The sequence below is a fragment of the Neoarius graeffei genome, chromosome 8, assembly GCF_027579695.1.
Source record: "Neoarius graeffei isolate fNeoGra1 chromosome 8, fNeoGra1.pri, whole genome shotgun sequence".
NCBI lineage: Eukaryota > Metazoa > Chordata > Actinopteri > Siluriformes > Ariidae > Neoarius > Neoarius graeffei.
Window position 1 is genome coordinate 705,637 of NC_083576.1, and position 14,364 is coordinate 720,000.

Sequence of the window (14,364 nt, forward strand, 5' to 3'; positions counted from 1 at the left end):
AAGCTCCTCCCACCCTGAGAGGGCAAGACATCTGTGGCATCGTCTGGATTTGAATAATGCGGAATGTGTTTCTGTTGCGGCACTCAGGAGCCTCATAACTGGAGTTTTTCACAAGAAACAATGACCTCAAACATGAGTTCAGATCGACACACAACGAGCCACAGGACAGGAAGTGGACATCTTCGACTCCCAGTCTCCTCTGGACATGGAGGCTTCCTGCATATCAGTGTTTGGTGTATATATTTCATAGGCCGTGCGTCTCACACCACACACACACACACAGGGATTAGTTCTGATATTCCTCTACACTGTGTGTTTGATGAATAACGGGTTACAGATCCACAGAAATGTTCAGCTCTTGGTTCTCAGTGTGTATTGGTGTGTGTTGGTGTGTGTTGAGCTGAATGCAGGATGCTGTAACTCTACTGTATGTTCACAGTGCTGCACTATTTATATCTTTCACTGAAATATCACTCGCTTCCATTCAGTTCAGCTCTGAAATATCAAACCATGCGCTGAGATCCAGAGTTTCGAGCTTCCTGCAGGCCTGAACCGGCTAAAAGGCACAAAATCTCTCTCTCTCTCTGTAGTAGTATATATAGCTCATCATTAACATACCTCTGAGGCACACAAATGACTGTAGATCAGTTAAGAGACCTGAATGATGGACAACAATCATGGACCATGGAACATGAAGGGGCGGGGCTTATATAGATGATGGGTGTGGTCTAAATCCAGTTTTACTCGGTGTGCTTTCTGTGTCAGATGAAAATAGACCTGCGATTAAAGAAAATGATGGCATTGTGGTTCGTTCCTCAGCATAACACGCAGGACGAGTTCGCAGCTTTTCATGGCTGCGACAATGTGAACATTCTTCCTTCACCATGAGCTTGTGGCTGTACGCATCATTTATTCTGTCCATTAGCATTTTTTGATAGTTTTGAAGCTCCCTGTACGAGGGGTCAGACATGTACATCAATAACGTTTTATAAATTAATTAATGTGAGCAGTGTTTTAAATGGTTGCTCACTCAAATGTAAACATTTCATTTGACTGGTGGACTTTAGACGTTGAGTCAGGAATTTATTCCCACTGAAGAGACATTGTCCTCGACCGTGTTTGGTCTCAGTGGCGCTAAACATTATCATTTCTAACGTCTGTATCTCAGCTCTCTCACAGTGCAAACAGCAAAATCAGGCTGAAAATCTGAATCTTTCAGATTAAAGTCAGTGTTCGTTTCTTCTCCTGTAAACCAAAGCCACTACATTTCTCCAGCTTGAGGAAAAGTGGTCCAGCTCCAGAATCTCCTCCTCTTTCATCTTATTAAAGCAGAAGCTGAAAGTTCATTAGCTGTTCCTCCAGGATCATGATTTGTTTCTTTGACAGAAACGTCTTACAGCACGGACCTCTTATAGATGTTTTCTTCATCTTCAGCACAGCTGTGTGACATATTGCTATTTTTATGACAGAACAAGGTGTGTTTTGTCACGTGAAGCTCCTGCATTATGAGATCCTGACGCACAGAAATGGCAGTGAGTCGTGTGAGACGGAGTGTCGGTAATTTCACTCAAACGGGTGACCTTGCTGTAGAAATGTTGCGTCTATTGAACCCAGAACAATCTGTTTAATGTCGTTATTATATCTCACGATAGATATTATAGACAGCACTTCTGAAATGTCTGGAGTTCAGATCGGAGTCTTTAATGTGGTTAAAAACCAACAGCTCAGTGCCGTTACACACTTAAAGTATTTTAATTAACCCCTGTCTGAATACGTCTGTTTAATGGAGCGATTATTCAAGTGGCCTTTAAATAATGAGTGAATAAAGTGAATAAAGTGTGTGAGTTCATTCATACTGAAACCAGCACTTGTGTGTGAGAGTGTGTGACCTTTCTATATGTTACACACACACACACACATGAATGAGGGACTTAAGGAATGAAAATCTACATTTATATAAAATCAATTTCATTTCATTATTAACAGCAGAAACCTTTTGATGATTTTTGATAATCTGTGAAACTGAACTCGTTTTATATTTTATTTGTGTGCATTATGGTTTGTATCATGTTTTAAAGCTTTGCTCTCAACAGTGTGTGTAAATTCTTCATTAAATATCATTGGGTTATTTCTGATTTGGTCCATCGTGGGTTTTGTGGTCAACTCTCGCAGCTCTCATGGCTCTCACACTCACAAGCTGTGGGTTCGATGCCCACTCAGGGACGAAATGAAGAACATGAGAAATTTTCAGTGAACAGCCTTGAACAGGAAACCCTCCTGGTGCTGATCTGTATGAAACGAAGCATCACGCTGACGTTATGACCTTCACCACAACCTTGTAGAGAACATGCTGATGAAGGTGCGTCCATATCGCCTCTTCAGATGAATCCCAGTCTGTGAACAGGATGCAGGATCACTCAACCCCATCGTACTCCAGTGATCAGTCCCAGTGAGTGTACTCAAGACCAGGTTCACTAGCATAGCAGTGTTTGATGCGTTCTCTGACCAGGAGTTTATCACTGCAGACCACAAGCCTTGTAGCTCACTGACTCCCAGAGCTGGACCTGGAGAACCTCATGTTCTGCACATCTTAATGTTCTCCTGCTCTAACACACCTGATGATGAAAAGCTGATCTGCTAAAGTTAGAGCAGGAGAACAGGAACACATTTCCCTTTTCCAGTAGAAAGTATGCTGTGTGGGGCTTTGCTGTCATCCTTCTGTCTGTCTGTTCCTCTGTCTGTCTGTCTGTTCTTCTTCCTGTCTGTTCCTCTGTCTGTCTGTTCCTCTGCCTGCCTGTCTGTCTGTTCCTCTGTCTGTCTGTCTGTTCTTCTGCCTGCCTGCCTGTCTGTTCCTCTGTCTGTCTGTTTGTCTGTTCTGTCTGTCTGTCTGTTCATCTGTCTGTCTGTCTGTTCCTCTGTCTGTCTGTTCCTCTGCCTGTCTGTCTGTCTGAGATCCTCATTAGTGTGATATCTGCAGAGCGAGTGGTTGATTGGATGGAGGACTGATACGGAGTGATGTCTGTAACCAGTAGATGAACTGATTAGTTTAGGGAATTGGGCCAATCAGGTTCAAAGTCACAGCAAGGTCAAATATCTGAAATAGTTTTCTTCAGCAGCTTCCTTCCTGGTTGAAGTGTATTTTAAGGGTATTCCAGGCAGCACATTCGTAAAATTTAGGACTAGACTTCTTCTCAGCAGAACCATCTCCTTCTCTGGCTTTCACTTTTTCTTACTTTTTGTTTGTTTGATTTTTTTGTGTCCATTTTTGTTTTATTGTTTTATTATTTCTAGTCATTGCTGGGTTCTGGTTAAACTCCACACATGGGCTTGAGTGGTGGATTTCTCCTGGGCCTGGAGCCCTCGTGTGTGATGTTTGTCTTCTTGCCATGGTCTGAGTGCAGTGTCTGATCAGTTTCAGTCTAATACTTCCATCAGTGGTGGTGAACTTGACTCTGTTCTGCTCCTTTAATCTTGAGTTCTACAGGATAGGGGTTCTCAGGGTTCTCCAGGACCAGGGCTGGGAACCTATTGTAGATTAATAAATGATGCATGTCCTTTTCTCATGACCTGATCCTAATTGAGAACAGATCCTGAAGTATTCTGGTGTAACTGCACCGAGACCCAACTTGAAGTGGAATCAATGACGCACCTCTCCACCTGCAGAAGAGAAACATAACCCAAGCGGAGGAGTTTGAGTACCTTTGGGATTTATTAGCGAGTGCTGGAGAAGTGTGAAGGTTCGGAACCGAGGCAGCAGTAGACAGTCATGTGGTGACTGAGAGGATGGAGATGAGCGAGACCATGAAGATTTTGGGTTTATAGGCCACTCTACATCCCTGTCCTCACTGCTCATGAGCTCCAGGTGAGAAAATCTCAACATTCACATGACAAACTTCTCCTCTTTAGCTCAGATCAGATGTGATCAGATGTGCCTGTCTTACTGGTTCATGTCTGTAATTGTGATTGAGGCAGATTTGTGTTGAGTGTGAACACACCTGTCCTCCAAAACACTCTGCATGTGGACATCTGTTCACTGACTGCTTGTTGGGAAAACTACTTGGTTTGAGTTGCTTCCAGTTTTTCTTGAATTGAGTCTCAGAAATCCATAAAAGCCCACACTGATATGTCACATGCACTGTCTGATACTTATCTGATCCAGGATCAAAAGTGTCTCAGGGCTGATTTAAAAAAAAAAAATCACAGTGTCAGTGTGATGATAAATAATGTCACAATACACACTTCTGAGACACTGCGTCTGTAATTATTCTTCTCATGATGTTTTAAAGTGGCTCCACTGTTTTTCTGCTCAGCTGGAAGGGAACTTCCTGTATATCAGGAAACAGATCACGTATCGGAGAAATGATCACCGTGATAATCGTGATATGATCTTTGAGTCTGATTGCCCTGACGTGAAGGGATCCTGATCTCTCAGAAACACCTGGGCCTCTGCTGCGTGTTGAGGTGGGTCAGGGAGGGGAGACGCCCTCAGGGAGGGGCAGTGGGAGTGTCCAGGTGAGACGAGATGAGAGCCCAGGGTCAGGCCAAGATCCACCGGAGGGATGATCTGTTCATCTCCCTCAGAGAGCCTCAGGAGTGAAAATTCAGGGATGTGAGTTCTCTCTCTCTCTCTCTCTCTCTCTCTCTCTCTCTCTCTGAGACCCTCGAGACGACTGAAGTAAGAGTAAGAGCTCCTTTATTTCCTGAAGGAATGTGGATAGAATTTTCTTCCTGTGTGTCACAAATAACATAATTTAAATGTACACTGTGCAACACACACACACACACACACACACACACACACACACACACACACACACACACTTCCATAAGTTACAAAATAAATCACTGCAATGTTCCTGAAACAAGGAAGACATAAATAAATTTAGCCAAAAGCCAAATAAGCATTTAAACAATGCCCAGGTTTCCATGGTAACTGTTTGATCTCACAACAAAAAAGATGTGATTCAGAATGTAAATGAGCATTAATTATATAAGTGCTTAAAAGCTGTGTTTATAACACACACACACACACACACACACAAATTCTATCTGATACACATGTTGCCTTGAGCTCTCACACAACATGGGTTCTAATTTGTGTGTGTGTGTGTGTGTGTGTGTGTGTGTGTGTGTGTGTGTATGTGTTACTTGATTATTACAGTAGAAATGTCCCAGCTGGGCTTCTGTAGAACAATGACAGACACACAGCAGCGAGTCATGAAGCAAAACCCCAGAAAAACAGAGAAAAGAAAATGGAGAGAGAGGGAGAGAGAGAGAGAGGGGGAGAGAGAGAGGGAGAGAGAAGGAAATGGAAAAAGGGAGAAAAAGGGAATGTCAGTGGAGAGATTTAATGTGAATATCCATCACTCTCTCCCCATACAGTATGCGGGAAATGTATGAGCACATTACACACACACACACACACACACACACACACACACACACACACACACACACGTGAAGTCTGAGATGGATTGTGGTTCTTTATCGCTTTGGAAATAAAAAGAAAACAAGCACTTCATCATTCGGTACAGGCAGCAGGAACACACACACACACACACACACACACACACACACACACACACACACACACAGTCAGCTAGATATGATCACACATTGTGTATGTTTGTGTTAATATACAGAGTGTGATAAGGAGCTCCATCCCAAACAGATCCATTACAGCTCAGTGTTTAGAGTTAACACACACACACACACACACACACACACACACTCTGAAATTACATACATCAGTCCTCAGAGCTCTGTTATAAACACTGACTTAAACATTATTTGAAACTCGTCAGCATCATGTACACAGGGGCGGAGTCTGTCTGAAACAGAGGCGTGTCTCAGTTAAAATATCAGCTTCAGGATTGTTGTGATGAGACGCTGTTGGGACGTTGACTTGTAAAAGGGAGAGCACATCGTCTTCCATCCCGACTCCCCCCCCCCCCCCCCCACTTCACCAATGATAACACCGTGTCACTCCGGTGAGCGTCGCTGAGAGAGCGCTCGCGAGAAGGGCGTAACACTTTACAGCTCCACGTAAAGCTGACTCCGGAGGATTCAGCTCACGAATCACTGTAACATGAAGCTCGGTCAGTAATCTCAGGAAAGAAGGAATATTCCGCCAGCTGTGTTGCTGTGTGTTGTGTTTTTGTGTTTGCTTGATGTTTGGCGGTTAGCAGAGTTTCAGCTCACTAGCTTTTGATCACAAACCAAGTCGATCCATTTTGACAGAAGTTTAGCCGCTAACATCTCAAGGTGATGTTAGCAAACTACCGACAAAACACTCAGACATCAGGACCAGTAATAAGTGCTCTCTCCTCGTTTGCTTTCTCGTGTTGTTGACTCACGTTTACATCACTGTGTCTCAGGGGCATCCAGGTTTGGTCAGATTGATTGAGTTGACTTGCTAGATACCGTATGTCAGTGTTATGGTTTCTTTAGCTTAGCATAGCTGTGATGGAACTACAATCACCAGAGTGAAATTGATGTTTTTTCTGTAAATACACTCACACACACTGTGGAACGCCGTTCAGGGTCGATATTAAACTCAGACACTATCAGCCCACTATTCATTAGTGTATAATATGACTTGAAGCCGATCTGGAGGATGAATATTTGAAGGATAAAGTGGTGAATGAAGTGAAAGTTTGTCTGTAAGTGTAGCCGATGAGCGCTCGCTCAGATTCTCCTTCACACCGTGGACACGATTTCTTTACATCCAATTCACACAAACACTGACTTTACTTTATTCATTCACTCATTAAACATCGCCTATTAAAAGTGTGATTTTAACAACGTGAATGTGGAGCAGCTGCACAACCCGACTCTCTCTCTGTGTGTGTGTGTGTGTGTACTTTATCAGGTGTGTCTTGACCAGAGTGCTCCTTATTGGATTTGACACTGGGATGCCAGAAAGAGAGTCCAGTCAAACATCAATTTCACACACACACACACACACACACACACACACACACACACGCACGATATTCAGCCCCACAGTGCTCCACCTCTGTTACCATGGCAACAGCTCTGTTGATTCATGTCTATCGGGGAGAGCGCTGGTCAGCGTATTCACACACGCCTAGTAATCTTTCTGCTCTTGTACATGATGAATAGAACTGTGAATGGACAAATGAATAAGTAGATGGATGGATAGAGGAATAGACAGATGAACTGATGGATGGAGAGAAAAAAGTAATGGGTTAAAAATACTGGATCTATCCAGAGAGCAGGAAAGGAAGATGGGGAGAGAGAGAAAGAAAGAATGGTGAATGGATGAATGGATAAATAGATGAAAGAATAGATGGATGGATGAATAGGATGTATGGATGCTGCCCCACACACACACACACACACACACACACACACACAGTCTCACTCACTCACTCACTCACTCACTCACTCACTCACTCACTCACTCGAGTTTGTTGACGGTGTAGTGGCTGCTGCTTTATGTCCCGGGGCCCCTCATGCCTGTGTTGCCTTCTGGCTCTCCTCTTTTAGTTATGCTGTCAGAGTTAGTTGCTGGAGTCCCTGCTTGTACTCAGCACACAGTGTACACTGTTCTTCACCTTTAGGTGACACTGGGCAAAACCTAACAATCTCTCTCTCTCTCTCTCTCTCTCTCTCTCTCTCTCTCTCTCTCTGTCGAGTTACACATGTCACTCCTGAGACCCCAGTGATGCTGAACCTCTCCTGCTCCTCAGACCTTCCTGATCCATCCTGATGCCCTACTTCTGTCTGGAGTCTCATCCCATCGCTCCTGTGGAGGACGGCCCCATATGGACAGTCTAAAGACACACTTAGAAGACGCTCTGGACTCTTACAGTTCTGCTCCAATGGTTTAGGATGACAATCACCATGATAACTTTAGGACTGTGGTCGTCATGAACAGTTTTACACTCAAGTCTCCATCAGTGAACAGTTTATAACTTCAACATAACAGACGTCCTGTTAAACTATCATAAATTTCCTGTAAACACAGTTATACTTTGTGACTCTATAGGACACAGTTATAGAAGTGAGTTATTTATAATCACACTATCTGTTATCTACACCGGCGAGTGGCCTAGTGGTTAGCGTGTCCGCCTCTCGATGGGAAGATTGTGAGTTCTACTAGCAGTCGGGTCATACCAAGGACCATCATAAAAATGGTACTTACTGCCATCTGGCAAAGCATGCTGCAATACAGATGCGCGTGGGGAGTCAAACTCTCGTGATTACAGTACCAGAGGACCCGCCCCCTACTGTAGCCCTAGCTATGTAATATAGGCGAGAGGCTGAGGGCTACAAGATGGATTTTGGTCCTGCCAAACGCACCATGAATGGTACAGGAAGGACTTTGACTTTATCTGTTATCACCCAGATGGAGATGGGTTCCCTTTAGAGTCTGGTTCCTCTCAAGGTTTCTACCTCGTGTCCTCTGAGGGAGTTTTTTTTCATCACCGTCAACTCAGGCTTCATCATCAGGGATAGATTTATAAATTCATCTGTTTAAAATCGATATTTTTTCTGTAAAACTGCTTTGTGACAATGTCTAATGTTAAAATAAAATTGACTTGAAAAATTAATGGATGGATGGATGAATGGATGGATGGATAGATGGATGAATGGACGGATGGATAGATGGATGAATGGATGGATGGATAGATGGATGGATGGACAGACAGATGGATGTTATGCAGTGTGATTGTAAGTGAAGCTAATGTGGTGAAGAAGAAGAGAGGAAATGGAATGAGGAGGAAAATTGGATGGAGTGAAATATGGACAGATGAAGAAATGGTGGTTGGATGGAGTGATGGATAAATGACAGAATGAAGAAAAAGAGAGGGATTGAATCAGGTGTGTGTGAAGGATGTCGTAGAGACACCAGACTAACGGGTGTTAAATATTTATTTATATATGTGCCTCATGTTTTATTGAACAAAAAGTGATTGTGTGAGGAAGAAAAGCCACAGATGAGCTCGGACTTCAACACCAAGTGCCACAAGTTAATTAATAACCACGGTCCAATCAGCTCGCTGGCTTTAATGAGCTGTGACAAACAGTGATAATAATATGAGAGAGGTGACATCATGTGACCTTCATGTAATTAGCAGAGGTAATTATGTGAGTGATTTCAGCCAATGAGAGAAGGTCTATAGACTGAGTTTGTTCACAAACTTCACTCTTCCAGTATCTATCTATCTATCTATCTATCTATCTATCTATCTATCTATCTATCTATCTATCTATCTATCTGCGGATTTCTGGCACAAAGCTTTTATTGTAAACATCTTTCTCACGATAAGGCCATTGATGTCTTTCTCTCTATTCACACTAACAATAATAAATCCTTTTTTTCTTAATTTTTTTCACACACACCTCTCACATGACTCTGACCTTGTCTGACGTGAAGACCATGTTGACATGGAGGGTTAGAAAGAAAAAGGCTGATAAAAACACAAAAAAAAATTAAACAAGCATTACTTACCTGATACACATACAACATACATATGCAAATCATATGCAAATGTGCTGGAGGTTTTAAATGATGCATTTCTGCATAATGAGGATTGACTCAGACTTCTGCAGCCTGCTTCATCAGGTTTATTCTGAAGATGAGTTAGAGACAAAGGAGTGAGAGAGAGAGAGAGAGAGAGAGAGAGAGAGAGCAACACACACACACACACACACACACACACACACACACACACACACACACACACACACACACACACCGCTCCAGGTTTCTGATGAAGAACTTTGTTCCTCACCTGCTCTGCCTGTCTGATCATCTTCATCCCTCTCTCACAAACAAAGCGAGCATCTGTCATCCTGACACCTCTGAGGAGGAGGGTGTGAATGAGCACATGAGGAAGTTCATGTGTAGGTCCGGTGTGTGTGTGTGTGTGTGTGTGTGTGTGTGTGTGTGTGTGTGTGTGTGTGTGTGTGTGAGCCCTGGAGGTTTCTATCTCAGTGGGATTCAGAGACTCAGCCTCTTCAAAACGACGTCTTTCTGTTGTGGCTTCGAGCATGGCATGAAATAAGAAGAGCCTGTATAGAGAGGAGTGTGTGTGTCTGAACAGTGGGATATCTGGCAAATTGGCGCACACACACACACACACACACACACACACACACACACACACACACACACACAATCAGAGTTGTATTAGTTGAGGAGACCAAATGTTCTCATAAAGACTGTGACTTGTCAGGTTCTTTTACTGGTACTCAAGGTTACATGCTTTTATTTAATCTGAGAGAAAAAAAATGAACACACACACACACACACACACACACACACACACACACACACACACACACTTTTGCTCCCTTTAACCGATCCATCTAGTATCTGTATACCATCCAGTTGTTCCCCACTGTGCTCTTGTTCTTTCATCCATCCTTTTATTCCCTCTGTCTGTCCATCCATCCATCCATCCATCCATCCATCTGTGACTCAGAGCTCCATGTAATTGATGTGTTTATCTCTGACTGTGTCTCTAATCACCCTCCTGTAGTGAATGAGTTGGCGAGTGGAACAGAGCTGTCGTGTTTCATGCTGAAGATTCAGAACAGACAGCTTTCAGTAAAGCGCTCTGTATGATGGAGAGTGTGTGTGTGTGTGTGTGTGTGTGTGTGTGTGTTAAAGAACAGATACAGTGTGCACTGATGGACTGAGTGCTGAAGACGTGACATCACAAATCCTGATTGGTGCGTTTTAACACTTCAGGTCATCTGGATCCATTAAGGCTCCGCCTACTTGTAATCAGCCAGGAAGAAAAAAAAAAACCCACACACAGGAAATGAAATATTATTTTTCTCTTTTTCATGGATGAACTGAAACAATCAGCGAGCTGTTCCACAGTGAAATCACCTCAGAGCTGTGAGGGATTACAGTAAGAATACTGAGAGTTTAATAATAAACACAGAGGGCATTAATGAGCATTAATTATTCCCTTAATGTCTATTAAATCTGTCATTATATTTAATTTATTTATTATATATTCAGTCAGTGTCTAAAGGTGGAGCTTCTGATGAGTTTATGAGCAAAATATATTTTGTGTAAGAGCACAGAATCCCCCTGAATAGAATAATAATATTACAGCACCATGAATGAACCATCGAATTGTGTCGTGTCGTGTTTTTCACCTCAATAAATCACTGCATTGCCTTGTGACAGCGAAACCAATAATGAGATTCACATCACAGTTACGATACGTATTTATTCCTTTCTTTGACGCTGCATGCCCTGCGCCAGAAACAACACCAGCACATTTATTATGGTGCGACTCTGCTGGGTGCCTGGGGGACAGCAGTGAACCAGCGCTTTCACTTTACACCACTACTGTAGAGTCACCATCCAATATCACACTCCATACGCCACACAGCTGTCTGGTTTCATCTCTCACATCCACACAGCAGCATTAGGACTAATCCCCATGCACCTGTTCCTGATTAGAGCTCAATCACAGCGCAGACATTTATATAAGGACTCTGAATAACACACAGACTTTGTGAAAGCCTTGTATTTTGTGTCACTTTTCTGGTTTTGACCCTGTTTGTGTTTTTGGACTGTGAGTATTGTATCCCCGGACATCCTGTCTGGGCCTCACTCCACCACTGCCTGCTTTTCCACTCGGCCTTCGTCTCTGTTTTGGATCAGTTTGCTTGCGTGCTTTCAGTAAAACTCTTCCTGCGATTGCATCAGTCGATCACTCTTACACGACACAAACTGTCACCTGTCCAACAATCGAGTGGACTAATAAAACTGTTTTAACTTGTTTTATATGAAACTGTCGTGAATATTTTCTGTAAAATGTGTTCATAAATAATCACACATTATTTTTTAAAAAACAAATTAAAAATAAGTTCTGGATAAAAACCCATCTATCTTATGGAAACGAAGATACAGATTTTGTTGTCTGGTGGTCGAGTGTTTCTGTGATATGTTGCCTTGCACTTACAGTCGGGTTCCCTGCGGTGGGACACGGATCTTGTTCTTGTGTACAACTGGTGTACGGTCAAAAGACATCAAAAATCAGTTTGATGCGTTCCCATATCCTCTCCAGTATGGAGCTCCACTATAATCACTGAGTGCTGTGTTTTTAGTCTGTGTGTTAATTAACACTGAAAGGAGAAAATCATTCCTCTGTATTTATGAATAAAAATGATGTCTTCCATCGTTTGTGTGTGTGTGTGTGTGTGTGTGTGTGTTTTAACCTGATCAACATCTGAGTTCGCATTAGTTCTTCATCTTTGGAACTTCTCAATTTAGGAAAGCTTCATAATCACTGATTGTTAAGTCGAATCAGTTTATTTGTATCATGCTTTTAATAACAGACACTGTCACAAAGCAGCTTTACAGAAAAATAAAGACTTTAAACATATAAACTAATACATTTCTCTGTAATGAACAAACCTGAGATGATAATGATGATTGTGTCTGTTACTGAGCAACGTAACATAGATGTAGAGAACAGAGATACCCCTCTGACACTGACACTGAAAACGGGTTATTTTGGTTTTTGTGCTGCAATGATGTGGTGTGTGAACGGGAGTAAAACAGGAAAGTGGGAACGTTAATCTCTCTCCTGGTGACCCAGTAACATTAATGCTAATCTTTTGTCCCGGCTCTGGTGGGAATCAGAACCACGGGATTAACAGGTTCTGACGGTGGTGATGTTGCTGGCGGTGGCAGAAATGATGATGGTGTGAAATTGTGACAGAACTACTGACATCAACACAATCAGAACGCACGAACTGCCTCACTGTAACGCCACCGGCTGCAAATTCAAAACAACAGCAACACAAAACATTGCATTATTATCGGATCGGAACAAACATGATTTTTGTGAAGTATGAATGTTGTAAGTATCCTTTGCTTGAACAAAACAAATGTTCAGAAACAGTGAGAGAGCGCTCTCAACCAGGACCATGCAGTTCAACTGGCGCCATGTTGCTAACGAGCCTAATGTCTCAGTTTGGGCTTTTCAGAACATCATGGATGTCTTAGCTCATGACTTATTCACCATATCCGCTCTCACATGTTTTAAACGTCAAGTGGAGGTTCTCGCTCTGGAGCATTTTGTTCAATACATTTAGGAGGGAAAGCACAACACCCATTATTTCACCATGGTGGAAGACTGAGTGGGATATCTGCTGTAACACTCAGAGATGATGTTCAGGACATTTAGAGGAAAACAAAGTAAAATAACATTTGGGGGAGATAACCGTTGATGCCGGGCGGCACGGTGGTGTAGTGGTTATCACTGTTGCCTCACAGCAAGAAGGTCCGGGTTCGAGCCCCGTGGCCGGCGAGGGCCTTTCTGTGTGGAGTTTGCATATTCTCCCCGTGTCCGCGTGGGTTTCCTCCTGGTGCTCCGGTTTCCCCCACAGTCCAAAGACATGCAGGTTAGGTTAACTGGTGACTCTAAATTGAGCGTAGGTGTGAATGTGAGTGTGAATGGTTGTCTGTGTCTATGTGTCAGCCCTGTGATGACCTGGCGACTTGTCCAGGGTGAACCCCGCCTTTCGCCCGTAGTCAGCTGGGATAGGCTCCAGCCCGCCCACGACCCTGTGGATGGATGGATGGACCGTTGACTCCACCCAGTTCATCTGGACTAATGTGATTATCAACAAACTGAAGAGAAATAATACTCTCTGTACAGTTCACACACATAATTACTTGAAATAATCTTCTCAGGAAAGGGATAATCATATTTATCATACAACCCCAATTCCAAAAAAGTCAGGACTCTGTCTAAACTGTAAATAAAAACAGAATGTGATAATGTGAAAATCATGGAAACTATATTTCATTGAAAATAGTACAAAGACAACAGATCACATGTTGGAACTGAGAAATTTAATTGTTTTTTGAAAAATATCTGCTCATTTTGAATTTGATATCAGCAACACGTTCCAGAAAAGTTGGGACGGGGCGTGTTTACTGCTGTGTTGCATCACCTCTGCTTTTAACAACACTCTGTAAGCGTTTGGGAACTGAGGAGACCAACTGCTGTAGTTCTGAAAGAGAAATGTCTTCCCATTCTCACCTAATATACAATTTCAGTTGCTCAACAGTTCAGGGTCTCCTTTGTTGTATTTTGTGCTTCATAATGCGCCAAATGTTTTAAATAGGAGACAGGTCTGGACTGCAGCAGGCCAGTTTAGCACCCGGACTCTTTTACTACAGAGCCATGCAGCTTTAATATGTGCAGAAAGCGGTTTGGCGTTGTCTTGCTGAAAGAAGGAAGGCCTTCACTGAAAAAGATTTAGTCTGGATGGCAGCATGTTGCTCTGAAATGTGTTTATATCATTCAGCATTAATGATGCCTTTCCAGATGTACAAGCTACCCATGTCATGTG